Raw genomic sequence first — 13,622 nt, 5'->3', positions numbered from 1 at the left:
TGGCGGGCGCGTAGCAGTCGAAGGCTTAATCTGCTGACAGATGTCACATTGAAGGACATAATCCCGCGTCTGTTTGTACAGTCCCCGCCACCAGAAACGCTGTTGTAATTGAGTTACAGTGGCAGAGACGCCCGCATGCGCAGACGCCACACCTTCATGCGCCGCTGTAATCAAGTCAGCCCTGCGATCCGAGTTGGGAATCAAACGTTCACCAACATCAGGAATTTTCACAAAAGGAACCTTTTCGGGACTTAAGTGGTATGTGTACTTCGAAGGGAACCCCGTAGGATGTTTACCTCCCTTCTCAGTGGCAGCAACAGCCGCCAAGATGTTATCATCAATCTTACTTTTGGACCGTGTAACTGCTGCAACTAAATACTTAGACACCGCTGATCTCGCCGCTTCATCAGCAAGCGAGTTACCGACAGCGTGAACTCCTACGCGCTGATGCCGAGAGTATGAATCACATAAACAAGTGGCAGATTAGCTTTAAGCTCAGCCACTCGAACCCAGATCATCTTGTGTTTTATAGTGCTACCGTTGGAATCACAAAATTCATTCTGAACCCAAAAGAACAAGTTTTCATTGTAAGACGACACAGTAGTAAGAATCGCTCACAATAAGAGTCGTCACACTAGGATCAGCGTACTCCAACGCGAGTAAAAGAGCACGAAGCTCTGCCAATTGTGCGGTGCAGTCCCTTAGAGTCTGCGTGTGTACAACTCTGGACTTGAACTCATCGTTCACCATGGCACCGACCACAATGGCGCATGCGGAAACGTAGGCGTGTTTAGAGCCATGCGCAACCTGCGCCGAGCCATCAGTGTAAATGATGCAATGGAAGTCCTCCAAAGGTCGCATTGCCAGAGGTGCAGGATGAACGAATTCATACTGTAAGTACTCCTGCGACCGTAATGAGGCGTCAAAAATAAACGTGACATCCGTGGACGTCAAGGAAGCAGCTCATTGAATCCACCGAGGGTGCAAAGCTTTAGAATTTGGTACACTGACTTTCCGCTATCCAACCCAACATGGCTGCCACCCGATGGCGGCCAGTTGTAAGCACTAGCGCGGTCTAGCCTCCACAGCAGACCACGTGGCAATACGAGCCGGGAAGTCCTGCCTGCAATGACAATACACGCTGTCTAGTACTCTAGACAACCACGAGTGGCGGATTTTATTCCCAAACAACTCTCCCACAATTAACGTAATTTTTTTTATATATATATATATATTTTCTCCATAATCACAACAGTACATCCGCGGCAGAGTTCCGCGTTCCAACCCAACATGGCCGCCACACTTGCCATCCGATGGCGGCCATTTGTAAGCACTCGCGCGGTCTAGCCTTCACAGCAGACCACGCGGCAATACGCGCCAGGAAGTCCTTTTATACTCCCCTCGCCAGAGACACGTTAAGATGCGGTCCGACGGGGAAGCAAAGTAGGTGTTCTGGTGTGGCGTCCCCGGTCTTAAAGTAAGTGCTCTTCTTCCCTACAGGTCCCGAGGCAAAGGAGGGCATCACCGGGAACCTTTTTATGCTATAAGTACCTTGATTTAGCAGTACTCTAAAAACTGCAAATAACTGTAGCCGCCATCATTTTTAGGTCGAGCCTGTCAATGCGCGTGCGCATTGAGCTTGCGAGAGATATTGGGGCTTAACGAGAGCTTAACCATCGGCGATTTGATGCTGTGCCCGTGAAAAGCGCGTGCACATGAAAGCCAGCCATCTGTCGCTTCCCCAGCGTGGTGCCGCCAGCAGCTTCACTTGAAAAGGATCCGCTCCGCCCCCTGCTGCATCAAAGGCTTTCATTTCACACTTTCCACGGCCGCCAGGCAGTGTTGCATTTCTCCTCCCCCCTCCCCACAGCAATGCCAAGAGCTTGTTTTTCATGCTTGTCCTCGCACTCTCCCCGCATTAGCCTCTTGCTGTTTTCTGGAGCCTCGCATTGCCCTCCGTCTCATTTTGTGCTGCCAAGAGCTTGTTTTTCATGCTTGTCCTCGCCCTCTCCCCGCATTAGCCTCTTGTTACAGTAGGGAAGATCTGGGCATCTTTTATCCATGCTTTATTTCCTGTGTGTCTTGGGAGTTGTAGTTTTATTATCGCACTCACATGTCTACCAAGTTCGGCGCAGAGACCAATTTAGATTGGAAGAGCTGCGTACGCATGAACCCGGCAAAGTAAGCGCTGACGGACGACGCTGCAATGGCAGAGTTTTGCCTGAAACAACTTCTCCATTAGAAACTGTTTTTAACCCTGGTGATTCTCATTTATTACCAAGATTACATTTCATAAGCATGCTTAATGATATCCCATCTTCCAAAACCAACATTGCCAGTCTTCTTGACCCACGTAATCTCAACACATTATGCATTTCGATATGTTGTTACTCCGTTCCAAGGGGCATTCCATTTTAAATGAAGGCAGTTACCCGAAAGAAAGGCCAATATTGCCTTTAATTTTCGAGGGGTCACTAAAATGCAAACGTTTTTCCATTGTACCTATTGCGACTTTGTCTCAATGTTATCTTCTCGAGCTCCATCTCTTTTCACATTTGTCATCCGTATACATTTCAACAACCGTTTTGCCAGGCACGTTAAGCTTAACCAAATACACTCTTCATACATCAACTTGCTGTAAGATTAACAGTGACAGGGCTGCTCCAATTCGCACTAAACGGAAAGCCCTGCAAACGGAATACAGTGTAGCAATCCTGAATCCCTCACCCTCACACCCTCACACCCCCTCACCCTCACACACCACCACTCACCCTCACATCCCCTCACCCTCACATGCCCTCACCCTCACAGCCCCTCACCCTCACACCCCCTCACCCTCACACCCCCTCACCCTCAAACCCTCACACCCCCTCACCCTCACACTCTCACACCCCCTCACCCTCACACACCACCACTCTCACACCCCCTCACCCTCACACACCCTCACCCTCACACCCCCTCAGCCTCAAACCCTCACACCCCCGCACCCACACATACCATCACTCACCCTCACACCCCCTCACCCTCACACCCCCTTACCCTCACACCCCCTCACCCTCACACTCCCTCACCCTCACACCCCCTCACCCTCACACCCCCTCACCCTCACACCCCCTCACCCTCCCACCCCCTCACACACCCTCACCCTTACACACCCTCACTCTTACACACCCTCACCCTCACACCCCCCTCACCCTCACATACCATCACTCACCCTCACTCACCCTCACAACCCTCACACCAACTCACCCTCTCACTCTCACACCCCTCACCCTCCCAACCCCTCACACCTCCTCACACCCCCTCACACCCTCACAGTCACATCCCCTCACCCTCACACACCATCACTCACCCTCACACCCTCTCACCCTCACACCCCCTCACCCTCACACACCCTCACCCACCCTCACACACCCTAACACACCCTCACCAGCATAGCATACCGAAACATAGCATAGCATAACAAAACACTGCATAGCATAACAAAAAAAGCATAGGATAGCAAAACATAGCATAGCATAACAAAACAAAGCATAGGATAGCAAAACAAAACATAGCATAACAAAACGGCATAGCAAAACACAACAAAGCATAGCATAGCATAACAAAACATAGCATAACATAACAAAGCATAGCATAACAAAGCATAGCAAAACAGCATAGTATAACAAAACATAGCATAGCATAACAAAACGCAACAAAAGATAGCAGAACAAAACATAACATAACATAACAAAACATAGCATAACATAACAAAACAAAGCATAGCATAACAAAACAAAGCATAGCATAACAAAACAGCAAAACAAAACAAAATAACAAAACATAGCAAAACACAACAAAACACAACAAAACATAGCATACATAACAAAACATAGCATAGCAAAACATAGCATAGCATAACATAACAAAGCACAATACAACATAGCATAGCATACCAAAACACAGCATAGCATAACAAAACAAAGCTTAGCATAGCATAACAAAACATAGCATAACAAAGCATACCATAGCATAACAAAACATAGCATAGCAAAACAAAGCATAACATAATAAAACGCAACAAAGCATAGCATAACAAAATAAAACACAACAAAGCATAGCATAACAAAACATAGCATAGCATAACAAAGCATAGCATAACATAGCATAGCATAACAAAACATAGCATAACAAAACATAGCATAGCATAACAAAACATAGCATAGCATTTCAAAACATAGCATAGCATAACAAAGCATAGGATAGCATAACAAAGCAGAGCAAAACAAAACATAGCATAGCATAACAAAACAAAGCATAGGATGGCAAAACTAAACCTAGTATAGCAAAACAAAACATAGCATAGCATAACAAAACATAGCATAACATAACAAAACACAACACATAGCATAACAAAACAAGGCAAACCACAACAAAACATAGCATAGCAAAACACAACATATAATAGCATAGCAAAACATAGCATACCAAACACAACAAAACATAGCATAGCATAACAAAACATAGCATAGCAAAACACAGCATAGCATAATAAAACACAACTAAACATAGCATAGCGTAACAAAACTTAGTATAGCATAACAAAGCGTTGCATAGCAAAACATAGCATAGCCTAACAAAACTCAGCATAGCATAACAAATCAAAGCATAGGGTAGCAAAACATAGCATAGCATAACAAAACAAAACATAGGATAGCAAAACAAAACATAGCATAGCATACAGCATCACTCAGTACCACCACAGCATCACTCAGGGGCACCACAACATCACTATGCTCTACCACAGCATCACTGAACGCCACAGCATCACTCGTTCACCATTACAACATCACTCAGCGCCACCACAGCATCCATCTGTGCAACCATTCAACAACACCTGGTTCAAATATGTTCTCTCAATGTTTCAAGCTTTATTACAAATGTAACAAAAAGATGTTAATATTTCACTTCTGTTCTTGGATTTTCGTCACAATAAAATACAGTAAACATACTCTTCACAAAAGTTATTTACAAAACTTTAAGCTATTGCCATTATAAATTACAATAACTTTTATTTAAGTATTAATTATTTTAAAAAAATTAAAAGCCTTTGTTATTTGTAATATCAATACATGTAAGTCACGTAAATACAACACATATTGCATTACAAATGCTATAGTGTCACATTTGCGAAAGTTATAACTATTGGCATTGTAAATGACAAAGCTATTAATTTAGCTATTTTCAAAAACAAAACATAAATAAAAAATGTGTCATTTACAATACCAATAGCTCAAACTTTCCTAATGCGAGACCTATTGCATTGCAAATGCTTGTTTCTTTTCCTTCCTCTCTACCCTTCAATGACAGGATTGTTTCAAAGGGAGACACCGCCCCCCCCTTCCCCGAGATCATGATGTGCCATTACGCACGTTAACAAGTAATGATTTAAGAACCACTATTCATATTTGTTTGTGTGTATGAAACAGTATGTGTGTTTGTACTGCCATGACAAGTCCTGTGTTGTTTCTATGTGTGAATTCACGGCACACAGTCCGCTTGCTTGTTTTTAAGATTCTTCTAGGCACAATCACTCGCGCCTTGGAAGTTTGCACGCACCGATATGGAGCAAACCACCCATATATGAGTGCAGCATGGAAGTATAATTGTGTACCCCCACTCAAAGGAGGGCGGTTATTTCTAACGCTTTTTCTTTTACATTTCAGATATACAACGAGAACTAGCAATCGTATGTATTTCAACGCATGCCTTTATTAGTAGCAACGTTCACCATATTTTCCTTATTTCTACTTTCCTATTAAGGTTCATACAGGAGTGGCAAACACAGGGCTGGTCCCTGTGTGGTCCTGAGGAAGAGCTAGGGGAAGCTCGAAACTTGTCGACCACACACTGATTCCCTTCTCATTATAGATTGGTACACAGTGTCAACCCCATTTTTAACCATACCTACCTAGGAGCTGGAATAAAGTAGTTGAGGCCCACTAGCACGGTATTTTTAATCACTAACACCCACTCCACCACACATTGCACCACACATAGTCTTCCACAATAAAGTGCTCCTACGTAACTCCGCAAGTCGCAGCACGCCCTAGTTCATAGAGAGCTGGGATGGCCCCAATGATGAAGCCTGTCACCGTAGGGAAACCCTGGTGAGTGAGGGGATTCAAGAAATACATTTTTATTTCTTTCAGGCTCTTTTCTAATCATATTGGCCAGGAACCACAGTTTCAAGTTAGGTCTAAGAACCCGATACTTTGGGTTTATGTCTTGATTACACGTCTAAGGAGGGCGACCTAGACCTAAATCCTCCTCCCTCTACTTTGTGTACTTATGTTGTTTGCCATCATGTTTGTGAGTTATGAACATTTTATTTCTAGGCAAGCTGGAGTTCTAATTGTCAAACACGAAGTTCTTTTTCCCTCTTTCGCATGTGGAGACATGCTTTCTTTTTTTGTGATTATTATGGAAAGTTTTAATGGATAGCACATTCAAGTTACACCTGTAGGGTGCATACTAGAACTTCTATCTTATCTAGTTACAGATAGTGTGAGTCTGAAGTATGCAGAAAAGAGCCTGTATTGTGAGAAACCTTGAGAACCTAATGAGCCTGTAATTGTGCCATTTCACTTTAACCTGATTGGACAGTCTTGTGAGAACAGCGTGTATGTCTGCAAAATGTTAGAGTTTTTATTTCTTTAGAACAGTTGAGAGCAGGAAAGAGCAGAGTTAAATGTTCTTAGAGAGTTCTCTCAGAGAGAGGATTGACTTTTCCTTTTTACTCCTCGTTGAGGTGACTCCACGCTGGTTCATCCTCTGTTTCATAAGATTTGATTTAGCTAATTTACATATTAATAGAAGCATATGCATTCTTATTATAAGTTGCTTCTGGCATTAACTTTCCATAAACCTTCAAGGTTAGATACTAAAATATTCTATGTCCTTTTTGTGTAGCCTAATGTGCTTAACATAATATTGAATTGATTGATTTGTTCACCAAGCTCAGCTGTGATAATTCTGGGTTCAGGGGTGCAAACGAGTTTAGATACACATGCTGCTATTTCTACATTAACAGGTATGTCACAATCAAGAGTAAACTGCCATTTCTGTACCATAGGAGCATCCCAAGTGAGACTACCAGAACACTGGTTGACTGGTAAATTCGTGAATTGGAATCTGAAATGTTGGGGTGCCTTCTGAAATAATGGAGTGACATTGGGCTAGAAACTCTCGACTTGCCATGCTGCCATCAACATTATAATGCAATTATCTATAGCAGTGGTTCTAAACCTGTTGTCTGTGAGCCCCTAGGAGTTTGCAACGCCTACTCAGAGGGTCCTCGACTGTATCGAAATTCATTATTACTAGCAGATCAATGAAGTATATATAAAGGAGCAAAATGTAAAATTGAACATTTTAAACATTTTGTAAATGTGTTGGAATTTAAAATTGGAGGCTACAGATTAGGGCATGGGATCTATCAGATAAGGATAGTGTTTTCACTATGCAAAGATTTGGTGTAAATTCAGTATCTCAATAGCACTCGAGCGGATGGATATCCGACTCGAATTGAGGCTTAACATAAAACATTCAGTGGCATATTAATAACACATTTTGCCCCTTAAGAATGACAGCAAGTAGTAGATGTGCAAATCATGAAGGTTTATTAGTGAATTAACTAATAACAAACTTAAATCAGTTTTATCAATATTCATTTGGTAACGGCATGGGTCAAAATATTCTGGGCAAATCAAAACAGCAAATACAAAGCCAAATTATTCAAGGGTTATTGTAGGGAAGCTCCCTGATATTAAGATAAGGTTTCAAAAGTGAAGCCAGGGAAGTTTAAGCAAGTGGTGTCAGCACATATAACCTCTAAGGTAGAACTAACTGAAGGTTCCTATCACAAAGACGATATAGTCTTGTCGAGAGATTAACTCTATGAGCAGATATAAAAAGAAGCATGGGGTCTCATAAATGTCAAAAGGATGTCTGCCTCCATGGGTGAAATAACAAAATGAGAACGGGTCTATCTTTAGTTTCACTATTATACCTATAACCCCCTATACTTGGTTATTTTTTGGTAAGTATACTGCCTAGGAACCCATAAAGTTTTTTTTAAAAGAACCCTCACTCACCTACCTAGTAGGTGACATGCTTCATCATAGGTTTCCCACCCTAGTCACCAAATGTTTCCAGGGTGTGCTACAACGCCTGATTACAGCAGAAGTGAAGTGATGATGGTGAGTAAATTAGTGACAAAGTGCAGTGTTTAAAATTGGCTTAATACCCTCAGTCAATTTGACATACATTTTAATCAAGGAAGTATTGGTCAATGTTAAAAAAGTTTATAGTGGAGGATATGTGTAGGATATTAATTTGATCCTCAAAGCGGTCTACATGTTTCAGCCATCTCTCTATGGTGCCTCTAAGGCTTTCGTCAGGACCACAAGGAAAAGCCAGCATGCGTGCTAAGGCATGCAGAGATTGTGTGGGTGGATTGTACTTACAACCCACTGTTTTAGCAGGAAAGTCACCGTTTTGTCTTTCTTCTTTGGCTGTAGTAGCCTCTTGCTAGATGCGATTGGCCAAGGTGGTGGACCCTCTAGTCACACTTTGGTCAAGGTATGTCACCCTCCGTGATACCTGATCTGCTTCGGTCATCCCGCATCAATGGGTAGACAGGAGCAAGTCTATCTCAATTAGTGAAACACAATTAAAACATGAAACTCACAAGAAAGAAACTCCTACAGAACCCACAGAGAATGAACCAATCAAAACTAAACAGTGACAAAATTCTCAGTGCTTGCCGTCTTCTCATGACTCATACAATGGAAAATTTCAGTTCCATTACCTTAATAGATATTACACAAGGGAGGTTTTTTCTCGTCTGGTTCTTCTGACTCACAGGTGCTACGATTCAAGATTTAGCTCATTAAAAAGATACATTCAGTGTCCTTCACACACAATCTAACAATACAGTTTAAGGAGAACATAGCTCGAACTTTAATTCTGAGAAGAGAGAAAAGATTGTGCACATCAAACAGACCTACAACGTTTCATTTAATATGAGGCTTTTCAAATTGAGGCCTACTTTGATTACAGCTAACTCAACATGAACACACTAACTATAGTTAATTATTATGTAAAATGCGCTCATTAAGGTCAATCTAAATATAAAATCACACTGACACGTGAACAAGCTAAGATAATATGTGAAATGGAATAACGTGTTGTGAAATGAAAACAGTGACAACAGGTCACCACAAGCACAGTAAACAGAATATTGTATGATTGATGTGTGACTTCAATTGACATTGACAACAAGAGAGCATGCATTAGTATAGAAAAAGATAGCAATACCACTTCGGATTTTAGAATTAAAATCTGAATTTAGAAAAGCTCCAACCTTCCCATTAAAATTAAACTTTCGATGTATTTTTGTATTTGTGAATTACATTAAATATTTCAGCATTTGGGAATTTGTTTGATGTATATTTGTTTCTGTATTTTTCTGTAGTGTTTGGAGGTTCAAATCGTGGAAATCTCCTAGGTCTGGGTCCTCAGTTTTTAGTAATGATTAAGCTGGGGTCTCCCCGGATTTAAATAAGGATTCATTGGGAGCCACTGAAGTTAAAAGGTTAAGAACTTCTGATTTATAGCGTCGGTCCCTCCCTGTCTTCCATCTATCCTCAAGATTAGCTGAGTTCTGAGTGGGAGAGGCATAGGCTCTCGTCTTAGAAAGGGAGCAGGCGAGCTTCATTCGGTCTCCTTCTCCAGTTCCACCTGCCACTCGATCGCCGCTACTTGAGACCGGATCAACATTGAGCGACAACTATACCTCTGGTAAGGCTGCTAACACCACCACAGCCTGCCGCTGCTCAAAATTGTTTTTTTTTAAAAAGACGAATAAGGGACTTTTTAAAACTTCACTTACCCTCACTGCAACTCCTGCACTGACCCGCTTCCCTTGCCCCGATCCACCGCGGCTGTGTGCCGTTTGTGTGGAGGGCGTTCTAGGAAGCAGGCAGGCCAATCATCACACACCTCCAATCGGGAGGGCGGAGCCAGGCTCACTCGATCGCCGCTACTTGAGACCGGAGCAACATTGAGCGACAACGCTACCTCTGGTAAGGCTGCTAACACCACCACAGCCTGCCGCTGCTCAAAATTGTTTTTAAAAAGACGAATAAGGGACTTTTTAAAACTGCACCTACCTCCACTGCAACTCCTGCACTGACCCGCTTCCCTCACCCCGTTCCACCGCGGCTGTGTGTCGTTTGTGTGGAGGGCGTCCTAGGAAGCAGGCAGGCCAATCATCACACACCTCCAATCGGGAGGGCGGAGCCAGGCTCACTCGATCGCCGCTACTTGAGACCTGAGCAACATTGAGCAACAACGCTACCTCTGGTAAGGCTGCTAACACCACCACAGCCTGCTGCTGCTCAAAATTGTTTTCAAAAAGACGAATAAGGGACTTTTTAAAACTGCACTTACCCCCACTGCAACTCCTGCACTGACCCGCTTCCCTCGCCCAGTTCCAACGCGGCTGTGTGCCGTTTGTGTGGAGGGCGTTCTAGGAAACAGGCAGGCCAATCCTCACACACCTCCAATCGGGAGGGCGGAGCTAGGCTCACTCGATCGCCGCTACTTGAGCCAATGTGTCAGCGGACGCAGACGAGCCAAAGACTAGCCCGTCTGCGCCCGTCCGCGGCCGGCAGGGGCCAGGGGCCACAACCCCTGCACAAATTTCCAACTTAATTAGGAGTTACAGTCCCAACACTCTTCTCAAAATAAGAACAACTACACAGACCCCTTGCCTCCAATCCTGCCACCCACTGGACCGACCCACTATTTGTCCCCAGTGCAACCTCGGGCTTAGTTCAATTAAGTCAGAGAAAACAGGGTTGGAAATAAAAATGTACCTTCTGAATTGCAGATCATTACCTAAACACTATATAGAAATTGCTATACTTCTGGAAGATCTTAGTCCAGATGCCCTTTTTTTAACAGAAACACGGTTAACGATAGATTCGGAACCAGACCTGGTGCAAGCCCTCCCTCAAGGGTATCAGATTTTGCGGAAAGACCGCACACACGGGAAGGGAGGTGGTTTGGCAATTATTTGCAAAGACCATTATACCTGCTGCTACTCTTCAGACCCAATTCCAGACTGCGAAGGTCTGTCCTTTTCTATTGAATTTTCCCCTAACAGCAGCTTTTCCGGGACACTTATTTATCGCCCACCCGGAACTCTAAAAGAATTCCACAAAGCTTTACCTCACATTGTTGCTGACTTAGCCACCAGCCCAGCCAATTATACTCTATTGGGGGACCTTAATATTCATTTTGATGATAACACAGATCATCTCGCATCGGAATTAACCGCCAGTCTTTCCGCTCTGCAATTAAAACAATGTGTTCTCTCCCCCACCCACTCCAAAGGCCACCTTCTTGATCCCGTCTTTAGTAACTGCACAAATTTTACAGTGGGCCCCCCTCCCCACTCCCCTGTACCGATCACTTCCTCATTCCCCTCATCTGGACCACTCATACCTCACCTCTCTCAAACACAACCTCACGAAAATCACGTAACTGGTCAAAACTCCCCCTGGAGGAATGAATAACAGTCTTAGAATCCACTAGACCTTTGAAAATTCAGGACCCCACTCTAGCAAACCAAAGGTATAACAACGGGATTTCAAACTCACTGGACTTCACACTCCCTATATGCTGCACTAAAATTAAACGACAGTCAAAAACCGCCCCATGGTACTCTCCCGAACTGCGGGAAAGGAAACGCCAGTGCAAAAAACTGGAAAGGAAGTGGCATCTAAACTACTCCCCTTCAAACAAAGCCATCTATAGGGAAGCAATAAGGTCTTACAAAAACGATATCAAAACCACACAATCCTCCTTCTATACTGAGAAAATCAGCACATTCTCCTCCAAACCTAAAGAAATATATCAAATTGTCAAAACCCTCACTAAACTCCCTCATAATGTCCCTGCAACTCTCAACGCACAAAATCATTGCAACGACCTAGCGGAATTCTTTTTTCAAAAAATCCAAAAGATCTACATCTCCTTCTCCCTCACTCACACTCACCCCGACTGTACATCCACCTGCCTACCGGAACAAGAGCGGCATCCCCCTAACACTCTGGAGTACCTCCCACCTCTGGACTCAGAGACGCTTAACCTCATTATGCAACAAGTAAAGTCCGGCTCCCCATGCGACCCAGCACCTCCACGCACTTTGTTGTCTGCCACTCAAAGCATCCTCCCCTTTATTCTGGATGTGCTCAATGCCTCTCTTTCTACAGGCATTGTCCCAACTCCCTGGAAACAGGCAATGGTTAGAGCACTTATTAAGAAACCAAATCTGGACCCTAACAACCCCAGTAACTATCGCCCTATTTCTCTGCTTCCTTGGATGAGTAAAATCTTGGAGAAACACATCAATAAGGTTCTTACTGAGTTTCTCAAGACTAACCATCTACTCGACTCCTCCCAGACGGGCTTCCGCCCAAAACATGGGACGGAGACCGCGTTGGTTGCTGTGACAGAAGAAGCAAGGGGGATCTTGGGTCAGTGGCAGTCATCCTCCTTGATCTAAGCGCCGCCTTTGACACGGTGAACCACAGAATACTACTACATCGGCTCCTTAGTTTGGGAGTCTCAGGGAAAGCCATTGCTTGGATTCAATCTTTCCTGTGTAACCGGTCATTTCAAGTCTTCGAGGGTGATACCATCTCCCCCAGCAAACCCCTGAGCTGTGGGGTACCGCAGGGTTCCTCTTTGAGCCCGACTTTATTTAATGTGTATATGAGCCCACTAGCTGAGATAGTCCGTCCATTCGGAATAAAGATCATAACATACGCCGACGACACTCAGCTAGTGGTATCTCTCAACCAGCTCGATCCACATAATACGCAGGTTAACCTAAAGGGCGGCTTAGAAGAAGTCAACAGTTGGATGACTTCGTCTTGCCTGAAATTGAATGGAGACAAGATGGAGCTGATGCTCCTCGGCAGTTCTCCTGCTTCCTCGATCAATTCAATCTGGCCTGCTTGCCTTGGCCCATCCCCTACACCGAAGGACACAATAAAAAGCCTCGGTATCTGGCTGGATAAATCTCATAGCTTCAATTGCCAGGCGACCAAACTGTCAGCCACTTGCTTTGGGATCCTCAGGCTTATCCGGAAGATTCTCCCCCTGCTGCCCTTCGAGGCAAAACAGATTGTAATCCAAGGCTTAATCCAGTCCCGCCTGGATTTTGGTAATGCCCTCTACTTAGGAGCCCCTGAAAAAACCCTACAAAAGCTGCAAATAATACAAAACTGTGAAGCACGCACTCTGCTGCAGCTCCCCCGCCATCTCTCAGTTAAACCCGGCCTCAGAAGTCTCCATTGGCTTCCGGTTAGGGAGAGAATTAACTTTAAGACCCTTTGCATCTCCCACCAAGCGTTTTGGAAAACAGGTGCTGCTATTAACCACTCCCTGATTACCCGTTACCATCCTACCAAACAGCTCCGTTCTGCTCAGTCCTTTCTTGCTACAGTTCCTAGGATTAAAAGGTCAAGATGCGGGGGTCGATCTTTTTCCTACAACGCGGCTAA

General features: G+C 44.1%; 1 protein-coding gene across 7 annotated transcripts in view; it reads right to left on the bottom strand.

The window, feature by feature from the left end:
- Positions 1-10,556, bottom strand: part of SCO1 (synthesis of cytochrome C oxidase 1) — a 394,561-nt gene extending 384,005 nt beyond the window's left edge. Inside the window, exons 1-2 of one of the 7 annotated variants that reach the window (XM_078654747.1) lie at positions 10,498-10,556; positions 8,855-8,913 (exon numbers count right to left, since the gene is read on the bottom strand). The gene's annotated coding sequence lies outside the window, so the exon portion shown is untranslated. Of the gene's footprint in view, positions 1-8,854; positions 8,914-9,937; positions 9,991-10,217; positions 10,280-10,497 lie in introns of those variants that run through there. The other 6 variants (XM_078654755.1, XM_078654749.1, XM_078654748.1 and 3 more) reach the window with 6 other exon arrangements.
- Positions 10,557-13,622: the final 3,066 nt, after the last annotated feature.

Source organism: Lissotriton helveticus, chromosome 7, assembly GCF_964261635.1.
Source record: "Lissotriton helveticus chromosome 7, aLisHel1.1, whole genome shotgun sequence".
NCBI classification, from domain to species: Eukaryota; Metazoa; Chordata; class Amphibia; order Caudata; family Salamandridae; genus Lissotriton; species Lissotriton helveticus.
The sequence above is the reverse complement of the archived record's forward strand: the minus strand, read 5'-3'. Positions and strand labels throughout refer to the sequence as shown.